General features: G+C 40.3%; 1 long non-coding RNA gene across 1 annotated transcript; it reads right to left on the minus strand.

Moving 5' to 3' along the window:
* Window positions 1–7,933: 7,933 nt before the first annotated feature.
* Window positions 7,934–15,685, minus strand: LOC149919999 (uncharacterized). Its single transcript, XR_016459962.1, has 2 exons — window positions 14,359–15,685; window positions 7,934–9,118 (listed from the first exon to the last, which is right to left on the minus strand). It is a non-coding gene; the product is annotated as an uncharacterized LOC149919999 (long non-coding RNA).
* Between the last annotated feature and the right edge of the window lie 6,136 nt (window positions 15,686–21,821).

A 21,821-nucleotide genomic window follows, 5' to 3' on the forward strand; every position in this document is an offset into this window, starting at 1 on the left:
GGATTGTGCTCGGGGCTCCTCGTTCGGGAGCTTTCGCCTCATAGATGGACGTTTTTTGTTCCCCTCCCCTTTTTCCCTCTCGGCTCAGCCATCAGGAGGATGGAAATATCTCCCGCACTCACAAAGCTGTAATCTCGGCTTGCAGATTGTGCTGCTGGAGCCTGCGGGGCTGTGCTTCCTGCTCTGCTCACGGGAATTAAAAACGTGGGTGAAAAATAAAGCTGCTTCTGGATGCACTGCGTGTCAGATGCATCGCAGCACGGTGCAGCTCTACCGTAATGGATGCTCCATCCCAGCTCCCATTTTCCTGGAGTGCTACAATGGTTGTTTAAATGAAAAAACCCTGTGGAGTCTGCTGGATGCGGTGTGCCATTGGTTGCAAATGGCCAGCCCAGCACTTCCCACATGAGGATACGAACCTCAAAAACATCCACACAGGCATGGCCACCGAGTTTAGGGCACCGTGGTCCTTAAAGACCAGGTTCTTCATCTGCCACCCCACACAGAGCGTATCCCCAGAATTGGGTGGTGAGGTGCTTTGGGTTAGGCGAGGGATGAGGTTCTGAAGTGAATGCTGTCACCTCTGCTCTCGGAGCATCAGCCCACAGCATGGAGTGCTGGAGGGCATGAAGGATGTGGTTAGTGGGCAGGGTGGTGATGGACTGATGGTTGGATGAGATGATTTTAGAGGTCTTTTCCAACCTTAATGATTCTATGGCATCCCCTCCAGGTGCAGCTCCATGGACAGAGGTGTTCAGGAGCGCACCTCATACCTCCCAGAAAGTGGGAGGTATGGAGCGCTCAGTGGAACCCAGCAAGGACAAGTCCAGTAATAAGAATCCCTGAGATGTGGTCAGCTAGGGCATCAGACCCATGGACCATCTACTGGATTTTCCAAATCTCCCACCAGGCCTCCTTGTCAAAGCCTCAGAGATTTGTTATTCAGGAGAAGCCCTGCTGTAGCCTCCTAAAGAGATGATTCGTGGTTCATGGCAGGCAGTCAAACTGATTGTCTGAAACACTTGCTCACAAGTCTGCCAAAATTCCCAGTTTATGGTAAGATCTTCCCACGGTACTGTGTCAGGGGTGTATCACGTCACCCTTAGCTGGAAGAATAACTTGAAGGGAATTTAAGTAGAGATGTGATGCTGTAGTCCGAAGAGTGGTAAATGTGCTACCAGTGTTTGTACTTCTCATACCATCAATGGCTTTTGCAGTCCTCATTTGGTCCCCTCTGACTGTACTGACTGCAAGTCAGAATAGAATCACAGAATCAGAATCATTAAGGTTGGAAAAGCCCTCTAAGGTCACCTAGTCCAACCACCAACCCATCACACCATGCCCACTGACCACAACCCTCAGTGCCACATCCACACAGTTCTCGAACACCTCCAGGGGTGGTGACTCCACCACCTCCCTGGGCAGCCTGTGCCACTGCCTCACCACTCTTTCTGAGAAGAAATATTTTCTGATATCCAGCATGAACCCTCCCTGGTGGAGAGGCATGATCAGTTAAAAATTAATATAAATGACTGGATAATGCTTAAATGCTTAAAAATAACAAAATGAATATCCGGTAACATATGCTTGCAATTAAAATGATTTTTTTTCTATCAGCATCTCTTGTCATTCTAATATGAGGCCAGATTGTAAATGATGTAGTACATCACTTGAATTCCTGTGAGAACACATAGATAGAAACATTACTGTGACAAAATCTGAGCAGAGCACTGGGGATTTTTGTTATAATTTCACAAAAAATATTCTTTTCCTACAGTGTTTCTCACAAGTAACCACAGTTTCACACACTAACATGATGTAGTTACTATTTTTACTGAGATCTGCCTTGTTTTGGACGTTTCTCATAATACACAATGTGACAGAGAAAAGAGAACATTTTATAATAAAATTTAATCTTGATGTTTGGTTTAATAAGGACAGCAGTGCAGAATCTTACCTATCTGATATCAAATATCATAGCCCACTTATCTTCTGGGTTTCTTCAATATTCACAGTAATATTGTTCTCCTTATCTTGTGGTTGTAACAGAAATGTCAAAGTACAACAGATCTTTGTTTATTGTCTTTAAAAGTTTAAGGCAAATATCATTCAGCTAAAAAGATGGAATTTTCCAAGATTAACCCTTGGAAATCAGGCATGGTTGTGGAAGTCAACCCCCTCTTTACCAACACAAGCATCATGTCTAAAAACAGAGATTTTGTTCTGAGAAGATAGGCTAGGCTTTACCAAGTCTAAATCTTTAGATTTGGTATTTATATTAGTCTGGTCTTTAGATTATATGCTGGGGGAAAATTTTCACTCAGAGGATGGTGAGGCGCTGGCACAGCTGCCCAGAGAAGCTGTGGTGCCCCATCCCTGGAGGCGCTCAGGTTGGATGGGGCCCTGGGCAGCTGAGCTGGTGGGGGGCAGCCCTGCCCACGGCAGGGGTTGGGGTTGGGTGGGCTTTGAGGTCCTTACCAGTCCAAGCTGTTCTCTGATTCTATGATTCTGAGTAAATAAATTAAGAAAACATATGTTTTATCGGGTAAGATGAGCATATATGAGTCTGAATACAAGTAAGAATTCAGTTTCATTCAAAACAAGATACCATTTCAGGCCTTTTTCCCATAGAAAAGAATAGCAAATGTCCCAGTTTGGGGCCATCTACGTGTTATTTTTTCAGGGAATCTGAATGGGGTTGTGAAGTGATCCAGGCCAGAGACAAACACGTGAAGAAAGCAGCCAGATTGCCTTGGCTTCCTTTTTTGGTACCCCAGGCGCTAGCTGGCTCTGTGCCAGGTTGGCCCTCCCGTGCAGATGGGAGAAGTCTGATCTGTTCTGCTGGAAACAGCATGAAGTGCCAAGTCTGACATGTGCCTCCTCTAGGAGCCGCATGAGTCAGTACTACTACAGGCATAGCAGCAGCTACAGGGCTGATGGCTGACCAATGTAACGCAGTCTCAGGAGTAACGAGCTGCTCATCCACTGCATCCCTGTAGTGCCACTACAACCAGGTAGGAAAAAATGTGATGTAAGCATCAATGGATGTGGAGGGAGCTGCAGCGTCTGATGCACGGACTCAGATGTGAACGATCCAAATTGTTTATTACAAGTTCTCATATCACTTACATACCTTCACAAGTTTTCTTTTTCTAGCTTTCCCATCCACCCCTACAACTTTCCCATCCACCTTTACATGTCAACAGAGCATTCTACAAAACACTCTTCAACCGTTCACACAGGCGCTTATTCAATCAGAGCCGTGAGACGTTCTCTCTTCTTCTAGAGGTGTCCTTGGTTCTCATGCTGTTTATCTTGCTCCACAGCTTCTGCTCTGAACAGTTTTTCTCATATTCCCACAGGGAGCAGCACAAGAATAGTGAGCATGCACCGTTGTCCACACAGCTTAAATGGGTATAAATATAAATACATGGAGCAAGATCCTAGCAGAGCACTTTAGAAAAGCCTTTAAACAGACAGCCATCAATGGGAGTTTCTCCTAGCTGAAAGGTACAAAAATTAGCACGCAGATAGGAGCAGATATTACATTATTCTCGCTTGCAGTGACATTTCATTACATACAGAAGAAATAAAAACCATGAAGAAGTGAATAGATATTTTTTCTTTCCGAGGGTCTTAAGAGAAAAAAAATGCAACAAAAGGGAATGCTGCTGCCTTTGTTATTACTCTCTACAAACCAGCTGTTGCTTTCCCATGCTCTCAGCTGAGCAAGCAGTAACTTAAAAAGAATTTTACCTCACATGTTCTATATGGCATTGCATATTTAATATGTGCAATAATAGGCTGGCAGCCACAATTCTCAGGTGGCAGAGTTTGCTATAACTGCACTGACATCCTTTCACAAAGATTTTCTTAAAATATACATTTTAAAATGTGTAATTTGCAAGCTCTTGAATGGGATAACATTCATTTTTTAACATTGGGCTCATGAACAAAGAGCAACAGCTTTATTCCTCTCCACACAGGCATTCCCATCCAAGTGCTGCATGCTAACTGTTTACTCCTCCATTCAGTGGGTGCCGCAGCCATCCTCTACCAGTGTGGCAGGTGGTACCCTGCCTGGGATTTGCTTTGGGATTCAGCAGGGATGCTGCCCAGCACTTCCCAGCCAAGCAGAGCCCTTCCAGAAGGCATAAAGTAACACAAGCAATGATGCTGATCTATAAGAAATAGTTTTAGTGTCTTATTTAACAAGACTTATTTAGGCTAATGAAAAGTACCAGTGATCTGGAACTTACCTAATCTGCCTTATGGTTTATAAATAGGTTTACAGTGCTGCTCAGCCACCTGCTGTACACTCCTCCTATGCATTACCACTGCCCTTTCTTCTGGCTTCCTAAGCATATGTGGGTAGATTGCAAGCTTCTGCTTTTACAGAGACAGGGCTCAGCCTAATTATAACCCACAAGATCAGGATGTGACTGTTTTGACTTGCAGAAGCAAAGAGGAATAAATGTGTTGTTGACATTTAATTTGTTTAGATATTCTGAACTCAGTCCACTTTTTCACTGTGATTTATTGAGTTTATGAAAATTCTGATACCTGATGAAATCCTGTGTTTGCAAACCATCGTTTGCACTGAATTTGCTGATGAAATACGGTGACCTTTAACGAAGACACTTCTGTTGTTCTTTTCTGATTCTGAAGTCAGTGTATTTTTATAACTTCTCAATGACAGGAAAATAGTACACAGAATGAAGTTAAATAATATTTCTTTTCAGACTACTGTAATTTAGACAATGTGACATTTCAAAGAACCATGCATATTTATTTCAATAGTAATGACCAGTTACAGTTAATGGATTCCATTCACCCTATTATGCCTTACTGTGTATAATAGGCACCTTCAACATGCACGCAGGTAGCTTTGCCTTTAAGGTGTTTCTTGCCTGAGCATAATGCATAGTTTTATATCAGCATTTGGTTGAAACAGGAAAGGGGAGAGATAGACTGATTGCAGGGTGGCTTTCCCTTGCAGTAGTCTGTGCTTTGAGTTCTGAGGGCAATTTCTGTAAGTCCAGACCCATCGATGGTGCAACCCTTGGCTCATCTTCCAGTAATGGCACACACATACATTATTTCAGCCTCACAAACCACATTATCTTCCCCTTTGCCTTCCACAGGGCTCTGGTGTCTCTACAGTTGAACAGACTCTGTGCAGGATTAGGAATCATGTAGGGCCAAAATAAGATGGTCCCAGACCCCGGAGCCTCGTACTTCAAGAGGTGACACAGTACCAGGAAAAGACGAGGTAGTTCACTTACTAATCTTACCTAAATCTATAGCATGATGGCAGAGGTGAATTTCAAGTAGAGATTTTTAAGGAAAATACCAAAGTGGTTTTGTTGATGTTTAAGAGAAACTCAAGAACACTTGACTGCAGTATTGGAAATAACTTGTGTATGTCTACGTGAAAATTTAATAAGTAGACAAGAGAGGATGTGATGGAGATAGGTCACAAACAGAGTTGAAAAAGAAATCTTCATTTGCATACTATTGATTCTATGAAGACAGGAGGAGACAAAAGAAAGGGCTGTTAGAGGGAGATCTAGAACTTGGGATATCTCTGAATGATAATGCATTATTATTAGCGCAGTGCATGGCAAGGGTAGAGAAACAGATGTTGCAGTAGTCAGTGTTTGGCTTAATGAAAAATTGGATGTGTTTTTAGTATGTAGATGAATTCAAAAAACACTTCTCCTAGAAATGTTAGTCTTGTTAAGATTACAGTGTGGTTTGGCTATGAGAAAAAAGGAGGTGGAAAGTGCAGATAAGTGGCAGGCCAGATATGATTTGTCACAGTGACTGCAAAGAAGATGCAACCAAAGGTGTTGTTTTAAACATACTGTTCTTAGGGTGATGTCCTGGAAGAGCAAATCTGAGCCAATTTATTTGAGACATTCATTTGAATAAAAACAGGCAGGTCTGGGGTGAAGAGATGAATATTCAAAATAATAACTAAATCATCAATGGTAGATCATCATAAATGCCGGAGGCAGGACTTGAAAGACCTCCAAATAGCCTGCAGTGCTAATGGACAGATGCACAGGGAAAGAAACAACAACAACAACAAAGAAAAGAAAATGCAGTCACAGAAACCTAATAAATACAAATGTTCAAAACTGAATTTTTATTTTTGAACTTTTGTTCAGTTCAAAACTGATGAGAGGTAAGAGCAGATTATGTTGTGTCTAAGAGGAGATGTCTAGTTTATAGAGGTTGTTGGTTGAAAGTGGAGATGTAGTAAAATTAGTGAACTTGGATATGAAAATAAGGAGCAGAGCTCCTCCTTTCTCAGTATGTGAGAAAAGGGGATCAGAAAAATAATGTTGGGGGTCTTTTTCTGGGAGCATGAGAACTGAAGGAGAAGTGAAGAGCAGCATGTTCAGGGTCAAAGAACTGAGGCAAATGGAAGAGTTGGAAATGAGAAAGTCTTAATACATAGAAGGAAAGGACATACAGGAAGGGAAGTGATGGAAAGCAGATACTTTCCTGTAGAAGACATCAGTTGAGATCCCAACTGGAGAGCAAAGAAGTTGCAGGAGCAGGAGAAGAGGGAGGATGATTCAGGGTAGCAAAAAGCCTTCTTGAGATGACAGATGTTCTCAAACTGGAGAATGGGAATTAATTAAGAAACTGAAATAACCAAAGATGGTTAAAAAATGTGTAGCGGGGGATCTTATCTCAGAACTAGCTGGTTTGGAGTAGAAGAGAGACAAAAGAATAGAGTGAAGCATGAAGAAGGCTGAAAGTGAGCAATAATCCTTGAGATAGAAAGAGACGGGAAAGAAGAAGTGCAAGGAACAGAAGAGAGACAAAGAAATACTCATGGTATGGAAGTTATCAAAAGAGTGAGTGACAAAGAACAAGGAGAAGAAGACCGTAAGTATGAAGCTGAAAGATACAGGAATGTTTTTAAGAAGGAGGAACACAGAAAACAGAGATCTGAAAATAAAGCTGTTGAAATCAATGCAAGCCAGTAAGCTTTGGTATAGGGTGAGCTGAAGGAAGAAAGCAGCCTGAACACAGATGGGAGACTTGGAGCAATTCAACAAAGGAATTGGATGAGTCTACAAAGACATACGAGGAATATGGTGAAAACAAAAGAATGTTCTGAGCTGAAATCAAAGAGCAAGGCTGAAGAGGGCTGCTGCATGAAGCATGAAAATTAGAGGGAGAAATGGAAAAGGGTCATATGTAATGTTGCTGAAAATGGAAAAAAAAGAAGGATTTAGGTAGGAGGAGCACAGGCAGAGAGAGAGAAAATGTGTGATCACCATGAAATGAAGCTGGGGAGAGAAGCGTGTGAAAAAGAGGAACCTCTGAAAGAGAGAGAAGAGAGACAAACGGATCCAGGCCCTGTTGAGGCTGAAGAAGGCATAGGAAGAAGTCATGGATGACAGGGTAGTTTTACAGAGACAAAGGGAGTGGGAGGAAAGAAGGGTGTGGGTGTGAACCTTGAAGCTGTGAAACAAGTCACAGGTAGAAGCAGCAAGAAGAGAATATGTAACATAAGGCATGAAAATTTTTCCAACTTAGAAGGTAAAAATAATAGTCCTAAATTCTGTTTATCCATCTCAGTAGAATGTGGCTTCGTAGAACAGTCCTTCTAAACATTTTTTTTCTCTTTCCTTTCCAGAGGTCATCTGCAAATAGTTGCTTGGATGTGTGGGCTTTCCTCTGTGGAGGGTGGGGGAAATGAACTGATTCCTGCTTCAGAGTGCTCATTAGGCAGTCAGAGAGGCTGAAAGAAATCGTATTTAATAAAGGGGTAGGTGATTGATTTAGCTGAGGGAAGGCATAGCTGTTAACAATGTCATTCCTAAGCAAAATTAAATCCCTGTTTCATCACGCTAAGCAGATATGGTTGGCTGGTGTACAAACTAATGCTCAACATGGATTTGAACTCAAATGAAACGTAAATGGCTGAGATGAGGTTTATTTCAGCAGTTTGCACAGAAAGGCTTTGACATTCCATGAGAGTGTTGGTTTCTGTCCCAGGGATTTTCTTCAGCTTCTTCTGCAAAGTGGTAGCAGCTGTGATAACTTGTTTCAGCATGAGCTTTGCCTGGAGTCGGATACCTTTTCCTTCTGGATATTGGCCTTGCCACTTCTCCATGTTTCTGTCCAACGTGGTGTTTGGGTATCTGTGGAGAGCATGGCACAAACCTGTTCCCAGAGCTCAGAAAGAAGCTTCTCCAGGTGCAAGCCCAACACCCACTGGTCCCTTCCTGCCTTCCTGACAGGCAACCTCGGCCTCTGCATAATTCAAGCCCTTTGCTTCTACTCTCAGTGCAAGGCTTTGAAAGGGGATCTGTCTCTCTTGGCTGCACCTCTTGCTCCTTGTGTTTAGTTCGCATTCCAGGCATGGTAGATCAAGGCCTTCTCCTACCTTCCATGCCAGAGGAAGGCCAACAGATAGATCCCAGACACAGTGCTTCTGGCAGGCATCATCTCCATCATTATCACCACACCAGAGCCTGAGGCTTTGCAGCCTGCCTCCAGTATCAGCTTTCCCCTTCCTGTTTTTGGGAAAGGGTTTGGCTGTTTGGCTACGGGAGTCCCAAAGGGCCATGGTTCTGGTTTGTTTTCTAGAAATGAGTGAGGAGAGGGTTTTTGTGCCTCCACCTGTGCTCTGGTGCCTCTACTAGCAGCCATGCCTCTTGCTGAAAGCATGCTTTTCATCCTGTAAAACCCTCCTCGATTTCCCATGTTGCTTCTCCTACACATTCTGTTATTTTCACTGTTAGGCTTCAGTCCTTTCTTGTCTGACAAACAGCCATTTCCAAGAATATGTTTAAAATGGTAATTTTCAACTCAGTAAACATTTTACTTTCACATTTCTTCATTGTTGGCTAACATTTGAATATTCCTTCTTTTAAGCAAAACCCCTACACCCTGCTTAAAAACAGCATTTACTTTTGCTATATGAGCGGACAAGCCATCTTAAAAGAAAAGAGATTACATCACAAAAATTAAAAACTAATGTGGCAGACATTTTTCTTTTTTGTTAGAGCCAAAAATGCAGAAAGAAGAGTTCAAATCTTGCTGAGAATGCTTCGTGCACAAGGTTGAGGACTTGATGAGAGACTGGAGACTGCAAGAGAAAGAAGGTAGTCATTTGGGTCCACAGAAGCAAGATGAATGCAGTGCATATGAACTGGTTTTGATTTAGAATGATGATTGTCCCAGATTATCTTTCCTGATGTGAATTCAACTGCAAACAGTTTCACATCTTTGGTCCCAATCAGGAAACAATGGTATTATTTTATTTTATTTTATTTTATTTTATTTTATTTTATTTTATTTTATTTTATTTTATGAGAGCTGATAGTGCTGCTGAAAATGTGAAGGCATAAGGCCTCAGTTCTCCGTAGCAGACCACTCCCTAGTGAAGCTGGTTATCATTCTTTTCCCCAGTCGTGCTAGCCTGTAGCTGGGTGTTATCCTGTGCTGCAGTGACACCTGCTGAAGGAAAGCATAAAACGCCTCTAGAAAGGAAGTGCTGGCTTTACCAGAGCAGTGCAATCATCAAATTAAATCAAAAAAGTGTGTTTTTAAATACGAAGGGGTTCCATCTTTTTCCCCTTCAATACCTCAGAGCTATTATTAAGTTTGTTACTCAGCACCCTTCATTAAAATGTTTCTGGACATTAAGCAAATGCATATGCAACTAATGCATTCTGAGGCTTGTTTTGCATGCAGATATTTTATTCCTGAAAGTCTGTGGTTAGGTTTAATTTGCTTTCCATTTGAAAATGGAAGTAAAGCGATTTTCCTTACTGAAGGAGTAGGGAGACTGGTAACTGCACAAAGTGTTTGGGTAGAGCTGTCTTGGGCTTGGCAGGATGGGAAGAGTTGGGAAAGGCAAGCAGCCTTGTCTTCTCTTTTATTGAGATGAACTTCTTCTATTTGTATTACATGTATGTAAGCCAGTTGGTCCTCTTCATGCTCTTTTCTTGCCAGCAAGCACTTTTCTAGACCAGAAATGAAACTGAGCACAGGTTTTTATTGGCTAATGGCTTAGTTTTACACTTAACTGTTTGTAGAGGAAAGTCTATCTTGTTTGGTGGTGATGGTCTGTGGTCTGCTCAACCATGATGCTTTCATCCCTCTCTTCCAGGAGATCATATCGAAAAAGATGGGAACAGAATTTGGAGGGTCTGTTGCAATAGGACAAAGGGAAATGATTTCAAACTAAAAGAGGGGAGATTTAGGCTGGATATAAGGAAGAAGCTTTTTTCTACAAGGGAGGTGAAGCACTGGCACAGGTTGCCCAGAGAAGTGATGGATGTCCTGTGGAGACATGCAAGATCACGCTGGATGAGGCTCTGAGCACCCTGATCTAGCTGTAGGTGTCCCTGCTCCTTGCAGGGGAGTTTGACTAGATGGCCTTTAAAGGTCCCTTCCAATTCAAACCATTATTTTTCTATTATGGGCTGTAACCTTTCTGCCACCAGCAGCAGTGGGGACAGGTCTCTGACTCAGGACAGGAGCTGTGATACCCACGTGCAAAGAACAGCTCCTTACAGAAGGAATCCTGCCAGCACATACACGTCCCAAGCAAGCAGGGGGATAGGAAAAGCATCATGGTTACTAATCTGAGAATGTTATTGTTTGAAAAAGACTTGAAATACTGATAGAAGGGTTTTATTATTCTGCTCTCTTTGGCTCTTTTTTTCCTTGCCTCCCAGAATGCCATGCTTACAACCTATAATTAAACCAGCTTGCTGCTATTTGCATTTTCATGAAAGGAGCCTCTCTAACGTACCACTCTTAAATCTCCAATTTGATATCTAGTGAAATTTAATTTCAAGGCTTTCCTCTTTGCAGATCATTTAACTCCTAATGGCTTTTTAGTCTAAATCTATCTCTGCTTCTGTCTGAGCCATCTCTCTCTCTCTCTAGCTCTCTGTCTCTCTTTCTCATTACCGGTTCACCTTTAAGCCATTCCAAAGCTATTGGAAAGACAGATTGCAAAGACAGAAGCCTGAATTTTGCTATTATGCTCAACAATTCTGGCAGGAGTCTCTACACATTCCTATTAAAATAATATGCCTGTAGCTGAAAACCCAGTGAGGGAAAAACAGGCTTTGGGCTGTTAATTAGTTAAATAGTTCTATATAGCACTATCTGCACATGGGAGTCACATTTATAGATTTAGTTGAACAGTGGAAGAACAGTGCTTGGTGCTATATTCTTGGAAGAGCTGAATTTGTGGACAAATATAAATTAAAATGCTGTGCATATGCTAAGCGCTGAGTACTTTGTGCAATACAACCAAGCAAGGGATCTCTTAGATAAGTACTAGCTATCAGCAAAGGATGTCTAGCAAGTGGAATTTTCTGTTGATTCTCTCATTCCCTTTCCCATCGTTCCTATTCCTGACAGAAACAGATGGACTTTTATTTTCTCACAATTGCTATGAACTAACAGCTCCTAAATTGGCAGTGAGGAGGTGGAAGGAGGTGAAAAGAAGTATAAACATGCAAACTCTTTCCAACAGTCTGAACAGGAGAATGTTGAAATAAACCCCGTCATACAAAATAGCCGTGACTGCAATGTTTCCAATGGATTCTCTTCTTTATATAATGATCCATAAGCTCTTCAAATAATGTGTGCATGCTAAGCAATAAAACAATGCAGTGGAGCTACTGTTAGTGGCCAGAATTCTCAAACTATCGTAAAACAGAGCAATACTATCATGTTATTTATCTGATCTTGAAATATGCAAAGTTTTTCAGCTTTGAAATTGTTGTTGAAGCATGATCTATACATTCAAGTCATCACTTTTTGGCACTTCCTACATTTGTGAACAACTGTTTTCAAGGATGAAGCACTGGAGAAGTAACATTTCATCAGAAGTCTCTGAGGAACCCCTTGAGAGCTCACTGAGAATGGCAGCCACTGCCATCTAACCAGGCTGATGCATTAGTTTCATAGAGACAGGGTCACATATCCTACTAGTTTTGCGGTTTTGTTACTCTACATTTTTATATTTTTAAATGACAAAAATAGTTTTCTCACTTATGTACATTAACTATATTATATATTTTATGAAGGCTACTCTGAAAGTAATGCCTCCTATTTTATGCTGTTGGCCTACAATGTCAGAGGTGGTTGTTGGTAGTACGGCAGTAGAGGTTGAACCTTCCCATCAATATCCCATTGCATTTTGTTGCTGTGTGACAGATGGCAGCAGAGAGGCAGTCTGACACAATGACATATGTCATGAAAGTGTGTTTGAAGCAAAGGTGTACCACTGAATTCCTCCATGTTGAAAAAAATGGCACTCATTGACACTCATCAGCACTTGTGAATGTTTTTGGAGACCAACCCGTGAATGTGATCACAGCGAGGGGTGGCTGGTGTGTTTCAGCAGTGGTGACAGCAACAGTGGGTCACCTCCAATGATGCAGATTGTTATAAGCATGGCATGCAGGCTCTTGTTCACCAGTGGCAAAAATGCACAGCTCATGGTGGTGACTGTGTTGAAAAATAGTGTTTTGAAGCTGAGAATTTGCTCTACCAAATAGTGTTCTTGTGCTCTTTCTATCTGTTGTCATTTATATGGAGATAAACAGGAGTCATTACTTCTGGAACAATCTACATATATTTTTGTTCACTTCATGTGGCCCAGGCAAGCCAAAAGGTTGAGCACCCATGAACTGGTGTGTGGATGTCTGAGAAGGAAGGCACTTGACTTTCTTATAAGTAAGTTCTGATGCTAATCTGGATGTGATTGACTGACAAGGAGTCATGAGGTCTCTCCCTGCCACACATATCCCTAGAAAGAAGACTTTTTAAGCTGAATCTGTTAACGCATGTCCTATGCAGGCTATATGGAAAGATGCCTCTCAGCACTGCCTCTTCACTGCACCACTACCACTGAGGAAATGATGTATTCCTACATCAGATAAGCTTGGGGCTAGAGTTGGTGCTTGACCCTACCAGTGAATTGCAGAGTGTACTGCACTGCAAAAGTGGACAACAACTGTAAACCAAGAGCCTATAGCAAAGTCCGTGCTTCCACAGTAACCTTGGGGTATTGGAATGTTACCCAAGTGAAGGCGGTTTTCCTTGTTCTGTTTGTCCATCTTTTTAGAAGTCTTATTGAAAATAGACTAAGAAAATAAACTCCCTTTTCTTTTGAGATAACTTCAAATTACAGTCACTATGAGCAAACCTGCAAATGATTTAAAGCTTGTATTATAAAACCTGTAGAAATATATTAAAGGAACTATTCTCATAAGTACATTTTCTATTGCTTGTATTAGAAGTAATAGAATTTTAAGAGTTTTTCTTCACAAAACTTAAATTCTGCCTCCCCCCGCCCCCTTCTTGACATATTCTGAGAACTCACACCAGCTTGAAATTTTCCATGCTATTTCAGTGAACTAAAATATTTAAAACAAAGGAAAAGAGAGTGAAAGGGAAGAACATTTCCTATTTAATATCTCATGAGCCGCATAGTTCTAGCTCAAAGGTGGGAAACATTCAGCCTATACTTCTGCCAAAGTTTGTTGAAGTCAGCAGAAAGAGCCATACTACATAAAGAGTGTTAGAATATTGAGGTGACTGAACAAGTTTTAAAGTACAAGAAAAGCCTGTGGAACAGTAGCTGGCTGCAGTGCAGTATGCAGATGCCCGAGCTGGATTTACAGTCAGTGCAGGAGGCAGCATACATAAGAGCACAGCAGCATGGACTGCTGTCCCAATACACTTTTTCTTTCCCTGTGCTTATTTCAGTCTCTGATGAGGATGTTTGGGATATTCCAGGTTTCTTAGTAATTCTTTGTAATTCCAACTGTTGCCTGTTGTTACTGCCCATAAAACAAGGCAGTACTGCTGAGGCTTCCTCAAGAAAGGAAGAGTGCCACATTTCCTTGAGTGTAGGGTCCTCAGCAACTATATTTCCCTCTTCACACAAGAGAGGAGAGTACTAAGGATGGGATGGCACTCTTTTATTGCATCTTGACCTCTACTACAATTTGGGGTGTATTTTAAGCTCAGTTTTGGCATTGTGACAAGAACCAAGATCATGTTGGTCCTGAGTACTGGTTGTGTGTTGATCTAAGATTAGGAAATTCATTTGGGTGTGATGGACTTTGATTTTGGTACTTCTGATCATGACCAGGTATTTAAAAAAAACAGAGTGTCTGTATTCTTGGTAATGCTCTGTACTGACTGAAACTGTGTTTAGAATTGATTAGCAATGCCAGGTAATAAGGACTGTTGTCTCTGGTCCAACATACATATTCCTTCCTCTTTGCATCCACACATGAATGATTCTAGTGCTGTCAGCTAGATTAGCCCACAGTGTGAAGCAATACTTACAGAAGTGGTCAGCGATTCCTTCTCCTTACTGAGGGAGATGAAATATGGAGGCTGCTGAAGGTTACACACCTTAAGCTTAAGCAGAGTTTCCGGGAAGGTGTCTGTGAAGCATGGGATAAGAGATCTTGAGAATACTAAAAATATTCAGTGAGGTACTTTATGCCAAGCAGACCCTAAAAGTTCTGGGAGAAATGCCAGAGTGATACGTGTAGATTGTTTCAGAGCCATCTTGTCCTTGACTGCAGGAAAACAGAAATGTTGTTGAATCAGGCTATATTTCTAAGGCTAATTTCTTTTTGTCTTGCTTTTCTTCCTTACTAACAGCCCAATTCACATTACTTACACTGCATCCTCATTCGGTCTGCCTTATTATATACAGATGAAGAATATTTGGGCCGAGCTATTCTGAAAACTTCCCGAGCACTCGCTCACATATATCTGCACTGTATTTTGGACTTTTGCACCTGTGCCAAAGAGGCAGTGGCTGTTGACATTTCTGCCTTTTTTGCAGAATGATTCCCTAAAATATAGCTTATTTTATTCTCACAGTTATTGTTCTTTGCCTAAAAAATTAAAAATTACTGCCAGGGTCTATTATGGTTTGAATTACAATCTTTGCTCTTGGTAATGTTGATGAAGTAGAAATGTTTCTAGCGCTGTACATTTCTGTTATTACTGCAATTATTATTATTTCAGTGCTAAAGGTTGGTTTTTTTTTTTTGTTTTTTTTTTTTTTTCTGTTCAGCACAGCCAAGGAAATTTTTATCTTATGCCTGCCATTTTTTTATATTGTTCATTGTAATAGGAAGACATCTTGCTGTTTTACTTCAATGTCTTCCACTGACTGATGTTTCTGAGGCTCTTTCATATCTTTTAATAATCACAGCTACAAATTCAGTGGGGCTCTCATTTCACATTAGCTCCTTGTACTCTGGAAAGATATTACAATAATGTGGAAAAGTTGTCCCAGTCTTCAAAGAAAGTTTGTCCAAAATAAAAGTGTTTAAGATCATTTTTAAAGTTTTTTTTTTTTTTTTCCTGATTTTTGACCCCTGTGAGACCTGAAATAGCCAAATCAAGTATATGTTAAAACATGAAGTATTTTTATTCCGTAATACAAGCAGATTTTTTTTAATGGATTTGTTTATACTAAGACTGATGCTAAACCAAAGGTGGGGTCATCATGATCTGTATGTCAAGGCTGATATTACATGGAAGTTCTTTAGGGGGAAGGGATTTAAATGCAGTGTTATTGGAGGCCATGTTACCATAGCCTTGAGAGTGAGAAAAAATTGGATTTGGATCCTATTTTCTTCCTATATCTTTCTGGAATATATGCATCTTTTTGATGAAACTTAGGAGCTCATGTTCAGTGCAAGCATGGTTAAGTTTTTTTTTTTTTTTAAAAGAAAGAAATTGAAGATATGCAAGGTTAGAATGGTGGCTTCCCAAATCTACAACATGGAAACAGTAGCTTCTTCTGCTTCTGTTCAGTCTGCTGTTTTTTTCTTTCTGGAACTGCATCATCTCAAAAAAGCATGCAGCCTAGCCTTAACACAAAGTGCATACTTTCCCATTTCTTGTATACCTACGGTAGCTTTTTGGAGAAAGGCATTTAATATGCTCCTGCTGTATTATTTCTAGATCATTGCTTCCTTAAGCTACTGAAGCACTGAAAACAAGCACAAAAGGGTCTTCGATTATTTTAAAGGGAAGTACATGAATGCCAGTACTCATATAACTAAATGAAGAAAAACACTGTCATTTTTTTGTGCTATCCCTACACAGTAGTCATTTCTCCAAATGCCTTGAGTATCTTTGGACATCAGTTTATTAAACATGGCTCAGCCAAGAATTCTAAGGCACTACTTTGCAAAGCATGTTTTATTGCAGACTTAAAATCAACAGATTTTGAAAATAAAGGTTCCTGACTTTGTATATGAAAATAAATCAAGTTTACAGTTTCTTTGGCAGTGAGAACTTAGAGAATTTCATCCATATTCAAAAGAAATTTCCTGTGATCGGGAGAGGATAGAGTAGTGACATTTGGATGGGGACAGTGCAAATACATAATTTTTGCCCATCTCATGACCTCAAAACCACTATCCCCAATGCTACAGCGCTCTCTTTGTCCTTCAAGGTATCTCCTCATGGTATCTCCATTGCATCAAAGGAGAAGTCAACCAGATAAATTCCAGCCATGTGCTGTCCTGTAATAGGCTAGTTCTATCTGGAAGCATAAAACATTCTGCAATGTGGGCTCATGCCCACACTGAGAAAAGTCCATTACAGTCTACGTGATTTCTATGGGTTTATCTCCTGGTACAGTCCCCTTGCATGTTGGACTTTACGTACGTATTTAAAAGGCAGCTTTCAGCTAGACATTATGAATTAAGAGGTCAACAGCTAGACATTATGAATTAACAGGTTAATAGCTGCTGCTATGGGTGTGTCTGGTCACTGCATTGCCAAAACTAGCTGATCATGCCTAAAGAAGACAGCAAACAACATGAATATAGCAGTGGTGCCATGACATGCAATGGTTCAATGTGAACACAAGCTGAGGCAGAGAAGCAAACACGTGGAAACACGACAGTTTCTAAATGGATGTGAAAAGGTTTCCATTTATCTTCAAGTGATTTAGGTGGCTATACACATTCAGTTGTGCCATCATCACAGAGCTGATGGCAGGGATTGAGGGGGAGTGGAGCGTTTTGTGGTATCTTTTGAAAATCCAAATTAACAAAATTTTTCATTTTGACAAAGTAGTTGTGAGTAGGATATTAGTAATTTGCTGTTTGTTCACAAGAGCGGTCTTGTAGAAAGCTAATTTTTAGCCTTACAGAGTGAGAAAAAAAAACATACTCAAAGTCTGTCAGTGCAATGGTTTTGCACTATCTAAGCCATCCATGTCTTGTCAGTGTTTTACCACAACTTGTTCGTCACTTGTCACAGTCAGTAGAAAAGATCTTTGTCTCGTGCAAATAAAAAGACATTTGAGTACCTCTAAGTACAGCTTTGAAAGAAAAAAATATTTGCTTGAGACAAACAACTGCTTTGTGACAGAACTATTTCAGGTAAAAAGAATGTAAGAATCTAAGCAATGTGTCTCTGGTATATAAATAAATGCCCTGTAATTGTCTGCTAAAAGTGGAGGTAATGGTGTTGAAACAATAGACTCAGTTGAAAAATGAAATCCTGTAAAGTGATAAATGTGGAAGGTCAGCTGAACTATTTAAAGGTAAATCATTTTTCTTTCCTCAGCTTGTGGCACCTTTAATCTGAGAAAGATGACTTTCAGAAATTAACTCCATGTGTTCCACAGAGGTAGGAAAAGACCTGTATCAGGTATAGGATCACACCTTCCACTTCTTTTAGGAGGAACCCCTTCACTATGCTGTCTCTTTGGGGATTAGACAGTTCCTAGCACAGAAATGCTCAAGCTGTGCTCAGACATGCTCAGCTCCGGCTAAGATGGTTTCAAGCAGATGGCTGGCAAGACTGATGAGATTGACACATTTCTGACCAGCCTGCTGCCATGGGGCTAATACTTCACATTCCTTTCAAGAGGCAGGGGTCCTTTAAACAAGTAAGTAAAAATCCTCTCCCATACACAAAGAAATGCTGGACAGGTGGGCCCAAATCCAGCTGGAGCTTGGGATTGGAGAGTGCTGACCAGTAGACAGAACATTTTACTTTCCATCCATTCCTAGCTCTGATGTCTCCCAGCCTCCTCCAATTCTATATATACTTTACATATATAAAACATTATTTACATTATACAGTATATACATATATCTAATACATACATGTCTATATACTACTGTTGCAATCCCAGGCAGCAGCAGTTTCTTGGTGTAAGGAGTTCCCCACTTCAAATACATCACTCATTAGAGGTGCTCAGGATCCCCACTGCACGTACAGAAATGCTCTGCTTGCAGTGGGAACACCAGCTTCTGGTTATTAATAACCCAGTGCAAGTGCAGAGGGTTTCATTTGAGAAGGCTTTGGCTCAGTCTCTGTGTTCATGGTCTCTTTCACTTGAAAGCAGAAGAATTTCTCCAATAAAACTTCATTTGCAAAGTTATTTTGAGAATAATTTCACATGCAACTGAACATGATGTAACATGAGAATAAAGACATAGACAGCAAAAGAATAAAGATGAGGCTGTTAATGCCAAGTGTGTCAAGAACTTGTACTCACAAAAAAAAAAAAAGAACAACTAAGAAGAAAAATGTTATGTTTGGATAATTTGGATATTTGATCTCTTATTTTTCACACAACTCATTTTCTTTACTTTTCCTTTAGAAATAGGGCTCTCCTTCACTGCCTCCTGTTCAGATGGCATTTTGATCATGACAGTTTTTCATCTTCAAGGAACAAGGGAATTTTTGTACTTTATAAGATCAGAGGCTGATGCAGTCCCACAACTTTTCTCTGACAATGCTAACCCAAATGATTGTTAAAAAAGTTGCAATTGTTGTAGGCAAATAAAAAGAATTTTCCTTCCTCCCTTTAGCAGCTCTCAACTTCAAAAGAAAAGTCTGAAGGGATGCTCCCTATTTAAAATTATCTCTATTATTATCAGTGTAAGATGCTCAGGCCTATTCCTTTGTGATATCCTCTTAACTCTTGATAGCAATGTTATGTTGTGGTAAGGAGTTTCAAGAATGATTCTACTTTAACTCTTCAAATTTTCTGCTATTCAAGTTCAGGGCATGGTTTATGTTTGCATTCTCTGTGTTTCTTTCTTGTTGTTATTGTATTTATATGTTGCTCCTCACTCATCTTATATTAAATAGTCCCATGTATAAGATCTTGCCTTGCACAGAAGAGTCTCTAGAGAATTTCTAATAATTCATTCTCTGTTTTTGCAATAATTTTCTTTGCACTGTTTTGAGATGGAGAGAATAAAACTAACTAGAACAGAGAATATACTTCTGACTTATATAGTGATTGTATATCATTAGTGGCTTTTCTAATGCATATTTGCTAATGATCCTTTTACTTAGGTATTTCCAAACTGTTACAGAATTTGCCTTAGAGACCACCCAGGGACCATATTCGATCCTTTGTAGGTAAATGTTTTAATACCTTAGGCGGAGAAACTTTTGCCAAGAAGTTTCTGTGAATTCTCTCTTTGCTTTGCCTAAGAGTAAATACACATTATTTTAGCAGTTTCACCATTTCTTTCAAAACCCTCTAAGTATAGCCCCAAGGATTTATCCTGCTGTTTTCAGCACCTTTTCCTTCAACACTTCAGTCTTCTTTACTACCTGAGGAAGAACAAAATCTGTGTAGGGTTAATCTAATCATTACTTACTCTTTCTACCCTCCCTCACAACTAAGTTTCACTGTTATTTTCTCATTTTTAACAAAGAAAATTTACATTATCTGTTTTATAAAAATGTTTTATTTGATACCAGGAAAAATCTTGTGACAATTGAAAGCTGGTAAAAGTGGTTGAAATCAATACTTCATTTTTTTCAGCCAATCACTGAAGAAAATTGAAGGTAAGGAGATATATTTATATGAATAAAAAAGGCTATTACCGTTGCTTTTGTAAGAGTACTTTCACTGCAGTACTTTTATTTCTTATGAGCTAACAAACTAAGCATTTTTTCAAAGTAACTAACAGCAATGTTTTGACACTGGTTGGATATTAGGAAGAATTTCTTCTCAAAAAGAGTGGTGAGGCAGTGGCACAGGCTGCCCAGAGAGGTGATGGAGTTACCGTCCCTGGAGGTGTTTGAGAACTGTGTGGATGTGGCACTGAGGGATGTGGTTAGTGGGCACGGTGTGATAGGCGGGTGGTTGGACTACATGATCTTACTGGTTTTTTTCAACCTTAATGACTCTGATTCTATGAAAAGAAAGACCCATTTCCTCTAGGTATTACCGATCTGAGGTTGTCTACTGTATATGCTAGCAGTTACTTTGGGAAGAGTAACTGGCTGTTAGCAGGGAGCTGTGCCTGGCACTGCCACACACGCTGCCACTGTGGGCACATGTCTATTTCTGGGAAAGCTGGATGAATGCAGTATGGGAATGAATAAATGACTGAGATGCTGCAAACATGAAATATCACCTTCCAAGTTCAACACAATCTATTCTATTTACAAAGAACAGCCTTTTAGAGAAGCAGAAGGCACTTGCCTTTCTGAGCTACTAGCAATTTGCCTCTGTCATCACTGCAAAACACAATAGTGACAGATCTCTGACTTGATGGTAGCACCACACAGGATGGCCACTTTAGCATCTCAAGTTTCATTGCACTGACATAGCAATAAGTGCTGTTCACACAAAGCATGGCATTTTACACAAAGAGTGGCATTTTTCTCAGTATCTGTACCTGCAACAGCCTCTCAGAACATACGCAGTCTTGCGCTTCACATCAAGCTGCATGTGGCTTAAACTAAGCTTTGCAGGTGTTACAACCAGCTAAATCTTTGGGTCTTGATGTACTAATTGAAACATACAGCAATTCAGCACAAACGTCTGCCAGAGAAGCAGAGTTTGGGGTGTATTCCTACAGAAAACATTCTTAAATCTGAATTTGGGTCAAGTGCATTACTAAAATATATCTTAGAATCACAGAATCATTAAGGTTGGAAAAGACCTCTAAAATCACCTAGTCCAACCAACCCCCAACCCATCACACCATGCCCATCACCCACATCCCTCAGTGCCACATCCACACGGTTCTTGAACACCCCCAGGGACGGTCACTCCACTACCTCCCTGGGCAGCCTGTGCCACTGCAGCACCACTCTTTCTGAGGAGAAATGTTGCTGCATGGGGACTGGTACGTTAGGGTTAGGTGATTGCAACATTTGCATTTGGCTTCCTTACACAAACCACTAATCTTGAGTACTGTGGTCCAGATGTAAAAGTTTTGTTTCTTGGTGCCACTGCTTTGTTTCAAACCATATATTTACATCCATTCAGTAAAATGGCTTCTCCCATTTTATTCATGTGTTTCAACTGATTAAATATACTTTTGTAAACTGTAATTGTCTTTAGTAAAGAGATTATATTGCTGCTTTTCCTAGATCCAAATAAACAAAAAACAAACAGAAAAACAGTGATAAGTGGATATATTATTTCTCAAAAGATTCACAAAATTTCAATTCAAACACAATGTAATTTCTATAAAAACATCAAAGAAAGAGAGTGGAAAAGGGTACTTAGAACCAGTGAAACCATTTCCATGTACTGAAATCGTTATACTACAGTTTTTCAGCATCAATCAGGACAGAAGAACAACCTGAAACACAGAAAATTCCTAGGGAAGGAAAAACAATTTTCTGCCTTGCCCCTATATAGCGTTTATCTCACCAAGAGGCAGCCTGAAGCTCCAGAGGACCTGAGAGATATCAGAAAAAAGAGCCCTCCATCACCTTAAATTTTATCTTTTTTGGTACTACAAATCTATTACAGGTTTTTGCCCCCAGCATCTTTG

The sequence above is a fragment of the Phasianus colchicus genome, chromosome 1 (genome assembly GCF_987193195.1).
Source record: "Phasianus colchicus chromosome 1, bPhaCol1.hap1.1, whole genome shotgun sequence".
NCBI lineage: Eukaryota > Metazoa > Chordata > Aves > Galliformes > Phasianidae > Phasianus > Phasianus colchicus.